Genomic DNA, 5,672 nt, shown 5'->3' on the forward strand with positions numbered 1-5,672 from the left:
TTTCTGATAGTTTAAATTCCTTGGCTTCCAAGGCTGGGATTTTGTTGATCTGTCCCTGGCCTATTTCTCTTTGCCATCGCAAGCTCCTTTTACAAGAAATGTAACGCTATCCCTGTATTTCTACACTTATATTCTCCTCCTCTGGATTGCTCCTGCTCTTTGCTCCAGACTCAGAACAGGCATCATCTCCTCTGAAGGTGATTTTGCCTGCAGGGAAGGCTTCTTAGATACACCTGTTTGGTGTTTCCAACCAAACCCTCTGTCTCAGCCCTGTGCTTTCTCCCAGCCCCACTCAGGCTGATAGCACCTTAAGGGCAGAGTCGATATTTTATGCTTCTCCAAGGTCAGGTTTCCATATTTTGTTCGGAGTTCTCTTTAAAAAATGGCGTTTCTCTGTCGACGCCTTGAGCCTCTTGTGGCATCATGTGTCTTGTGTGTTGAGACCCAAAGAGTCAAAGCCTAAGATTCAGCTGGAGGAAGCAGATGTGTGGTCAAGCTGATGTTGTTTCCTATTACAGTCAGCCTCTTTCTTCCAAGGAGGGTCCAATTGCCTTTTTTTTTTTTTAAGTGCTTATTGTGTATCAAACTCAGATTCATTAAGGATTCTCATCTTTATAAAAATCCATTGAGGTAGGTGATACTATCCCCATTTACACATAGGGAAACCGGATCATAGAGAAGTTAAATAACTTGCCAAACCGCATATCGTCACTGTCCATTAGTAATGGGATTTGTCTCCAAACCCCATGCTCTTAACTTCTAAAGTATCTATTAATATATCTATATAACTGTGTGTTTGTGTGTGTGTTATTGGTTTAGTAATGGAATGGATCAAATGTTGTGAGCTTAAATAATTTTGAATTCTGACCCAACACATTTATGGACATAGGAGGGTATCTAAGTGTGGACGAAGATGAAAACTGTGGAGGCTCTTTCCCCATCCTGCTTTCATTTGGGCCTCCCTAAGCTCTTATGGCAACCCACTCCAGTATTCTTGCCTGGAGAATCCCAGAGACAGAGGAGCCTAGTGGGATGCTGTCTATGGGGTCGCACAGAGTCGGACACGATTGAAGCGACTTAGCAGCAGCAGCAGCAAGCTCTTATTGTGATTCACGGAGTCAAAGGCTTTGACATAGTCAATAAAGCAGAAATAGATGTTTTCTAGCTTCTTTTTTCCATGATCCAGTGGATGTTGGCAATTTGATCTCTGGTTCCTCTGCCTTTTCTAAAACCAGCTTGAACATCTGGAAGCTCACAGTTCACAATACTGCTGAAGCCTGGCTTGGAGAATTTTGAGCATTACTTTACTAGCATGTGAGATGAGTGCAATTGTGCGATAGTTTGAGCATTCTTTGGCATTGCCTTTCTTTGGAATTGGAATGAAAAGTGACCTTTTCCAGTCCTGTGGCCACTGCTGAGTTTTCCAAATTTGCTGGCATATTGAGTGCAGCACTTTCCCAGCATCATCTTTCAGGATTTGCAATAGCTCAACTGGAATTCCATCACCTCCACTAGCTTTGTTCATAGTGATGCTTTGTAAGGCCCACTTGACTTCACATTCCAGGATGTCTGGCTCTTGGTGAGTGATCACACCATCGTGATCACACCATCGTGATTATCTTGGTCTTGAAGATCTTTTTTGTACAGTTCTTCTGTGTATTCTTGCCACCTCTTCTTAATATCTTCTGCTTCTGTTAGGTCCATACCATTTCTGTCCTTTATCGAGCCCATCTTTGCATGAAATGTTCCCTTGGTATCTCTAATTTTCTTGAAGAGATCTCTAGTCTTTCTCATTCTGTTGTTTTCTTCTATTTCTTTGCATTGATCGTTGACTAAGTCTTTCTTATGTCTCCTTGCTATTCTTTGGAACTCTGCATTCAGATGCTTATATCTTTCTTTTTGAAGCAACAGTTAGAACTGGACATGGAACAACAGACTGGTTCCAAGTAGGAAAAGGAGTACGTCAAGGCTGTATATTGTCACCCTGCTTGTTTAACTTATATGCAGAGTACATCATGAGAAACGCTGGGCTGGAGGAAGCACAAGCTGGAATCAAGATTGCCAGGAGAAATATCAATAACCTCATATATGCAGATGACACCATCCTTATAGCAGAAAGTGAAGAGGAACTAAAAAGCCTCTTGATGAAAGTGAAAGAGGAGAGTGAAAAAGTTGGCTAAAAGCTCAACATTCAGAAAACAAAGATCATGGCATCTATTCCCATCACTTCATGGGAAATAGATGGGGAAATAGTGGAAACAGTGTCAGACTTCAACTTTCTGGGCTCCAAAATCACTGCAGATGGTGACTGCAGCCATGAAATTAAAAGACGCTTACTCCTTGGAAGAAAAGTTATGACCAACCTAGATAGCATATTCAAAAGCAGAGACATTACTTTGCCAACAAAGGTCCGTCTAGTCAAGGCTATGGTTTTTCCAATGGTCATGTATGGATGTGAGAGTTGGACTGTGAAGAAAGCTGAGTGCCGAAGAATTGATGCTTTTGAACTGTGGTGTTGGAGAAGGCTCTTGAGAGTCCCTTGGACTGCAAGGAGATCCAACCAGTCCATTCTGAAAGAGATCAGTCCTGGGTGTTCTTTGGAAGGAATGATGCTAAAGCTGAAACTCCAATACTTTAGCCACCTCATGTGAAGAGTTGACTCATTGGAAAAGACTCTGATGCTGGGAGGGATTGGGGGCAGGAGGAAAAGGTGATGACAGAGGATGAGATGGTTGGATGGCATCACTGACTCGATGGACGGGAGTTTGAGTGAAGTCCGGGAGTTGGTGATCGACAGGGAGGCCTGGCATGCTGCGATTCATGGGGTCGCAAAGAGTTGGACATGACTGAGTGACTGAATGAACTGAACTGAACTGAACTGAAGCTCTTATTCTTTTCCTGGTGTCCATTCCTAATTCCTTGGAATAGGAATTATACCTGGAATAAGTCTGTTCTTTTTCAAATATTGCATGTCTAAGTCTTATTAGCAAGGATTCTGCAACCAGTTTTAGAGTCAGTCTTAAATATACAGACAATCCTTCCGTATCGGGCAGTTTCTTGACAAAGTATGCCTAGTATAGTTTGCCTTTTCTGGCTATGAGTCCACGTATGGTTTTTGTTGTTGTCATTGTTTCTCGGGTTTCTTTGGCTGTCCAGAATGTGGGATCTTAATCCCCCGGCCAGGGATTGAACCCGTGCCCTTGCAGTGGAAGCGTGGCGCTCAGACCACTGGACCACTGGGGAATTCCCCACCTATGCTGTTTTTCTTTTCAATTTATGTTTCAAATGTGATGGGTTTCTTTTATTTTACTGTGATGCAAAACCAAAGATTCTACTACCATACAGAGACCAGTGTATTATAAGGTCATGAAAAAGTGCTGTGGGACATGCAGGACATGATGGACAACTGGAGGGTCAGGTCATCTCCTTTGTAACATGACACTACATTGTCGCTGAGCAACACATTGATAACAACACTGAGGAACTGAACTGAAATGTGGCATGAATGTGACAACTTCCGGGCATGCCTTCAAGCACCTCCGTTAGGATGGACTTGGTACCTAAGCTTCAGTGTGGGGAGGATTACAATTCTTTGGAAGAATAAAAAGTTCACACTTTTGAATTTCACAGAAGAATTTTAAGGCCAAAACATAGTGGGTTCATTTCTCTTCACCTCCAGGGACAAAGCTGATGCTTTATTCAAAGCCACATTAAACTTCTAGTTCAAATCCAAGCCTGAACTTGTGCCCTTCTGCATTGAATTTCTTTCCATCGATTAGAGTTGACAGGGTCAGTTTCACTCCTGGTCAAAGGGTCTGAGTGTAACCCAGTCCAATCAGGCTGGCATTGTTTACTTTAGCACAGAGAGACGTTCTACAGTTCAGCTTGTACTTAGCAGCAATGCCGAAGCGGGTGTTCTTACTACTGGCTGTCCACGCGAGGTGTATTGACATTTCAGTCTTATTCACCTTCTGGTAGATCGACCCTCCAAACTCAGCGCCATCATTCACATGAGTGTGCAGCTGGAAGTCTGCAGCCTTGTAACCCAGGGTGAAATTATTCTGTGACAGTTTGCATTTGTCTGTGTCAAAACTCATCTGATAGCCAGCAAGTCAACCTTCAAAGGCCAACACAGCCTAGCCATAGATGGTTGGTCCAGAAAAATCTATATCAGCATTACTGCCAAGACTGAAACAATCTGGTTTATATGAGGCCTTCAATTTCCCACCCTTCTTTCTGTGTTCGGTACAAACATGGTATCAAGAGTCAATTTCAACCCTTCAGCCAACTTATTCTCCCGAGAGATTTCTGTCCCAAGAGTATTGTTTGTGTTCCACTTCTGGGTGAAGGTCAGTCCATAGTTACAGATCTTGTATTTGGTCTCTAGGTTGCCTGATGCTTTCCCTGTATCAGTGTAAGCATGACCAGAAGTAAAAAATTCCACTCCATGATTTGGTTCTCAGGTCTATTTTGACCATGCCAAAGCCATATGCTTTGTTGAAGACATCTTTGGCAGCCTTTCCTAGGTCACAGTAAGTTGGTGTGTTACACATATCGCCAACTGGAAGGCCTGTTCACTCCTCCAGGACACCACTGAAGCCCCACCTATGCTTTTGAGGGGAAAAGTGATTTACATCAGTGACAGGTAATTGGCATTAGAACCTACTCTTGCAAGTATTTGATTATCTTTTTGATTATTTTATTCAGAACAAATAATAATATGATTCAGGTCATGAAGGTATAACTCCATTTTCCTGCCCCAAGAAAGAATCAGTTTTCCCCATCTTCAGGCAGATATAGGAATACCATATTCAATGATATGATATTGACTCCTAGGAATATCATATAAAATTATGTATAAATATATAATTATGTCTATACTTACACAGATAATCATAATATATATGTATATATATGTGCATATACTATAATTTTTTATTTAATAGTTCTCATCCCATTTGCTACATTTAACATTTTATTTTTCCTATAATTGCTTTATTTTCCATGGTTCTTGATGGGGCAATTTTTTTCCCTTCGATTCTCTCTCTGCCACCAAATTTATCTTTAGCTTCACCTCTACGTCTCTGAACATATAATCAGCCAGGAACTCATGTAACTATATAACTTGGTATATTTACATAAATGTGCTTCACACCATATACCACTTTGTAACTTGGCTTTTTTCATGTTATAAGGTGTCCTGGAAATTTTTTGTGTCAGCATTTAGTATATTTACCTTATTTAAAAGCACTTCTATAATTTTTGACTGAGGAACTCATGAGAATATACAGAGATGAGCAGCCATGTTTCAATCTTGCAGTAAAGCTGATGTCCTAGTGGGTATTGGTGCTCAAGTTGAACAAAAATTAGATTGTAATGGGACCTGGGCTTGGCTGTCAGGGGAATTTTGCTCCTCAGAGCACTTAGCGCTTAGACAGTGAGCAAGTCAGAGGGCATGGAAACCTGTCATACTGACACACTGGTAGCAGGAACTTAGGGAGGCCATTCCCAATCTTCCTATCTTCAAGGAATGCTTGAAATATCTTTTAAGGGAAGGTCTCGAGTAATTCCAGCATAAACACTGTTACAGCACAAGTGATGGTTCCCTGCTATGATAGTAAGTTACAGATGTAATAATCCAATATTAATAGTCATGTTCTTTTGAGTAGAGA

General features: G+C 41.4%; 1 pseudogene; it reads right to left on the reverse strand.

The window, feature by feature from the left end:
* Positions 1-3,710: 3,710 nt before the first annotated feature.
* Positions 3,711-4,553, reverse strand: LOC138444046 (voltage-dependent anion-selective channel protein 3-like; annotated as a pseudogene).
* Between the last annotated feature and the right edge of the window lie 1,119 nt (positions 4,554-5,672).

This window comes from Ovis canadensis, chromosome 7 (genome assembly GCF_042477335.2).
Source record: "Ovis canadensis isolate MfBH-ARS-UI-01 breed Bighorn chromosome 7, ARS-UI_OviCan_v2, whole genome shotgun sequence".
NCBI classification, from domain to species: domain Eukaryota; kingdom Metazoa; phylum Chordata; class Mammalia; order Artiodactyla; family Bovidae; genus Ovis; species Ovis canadensis.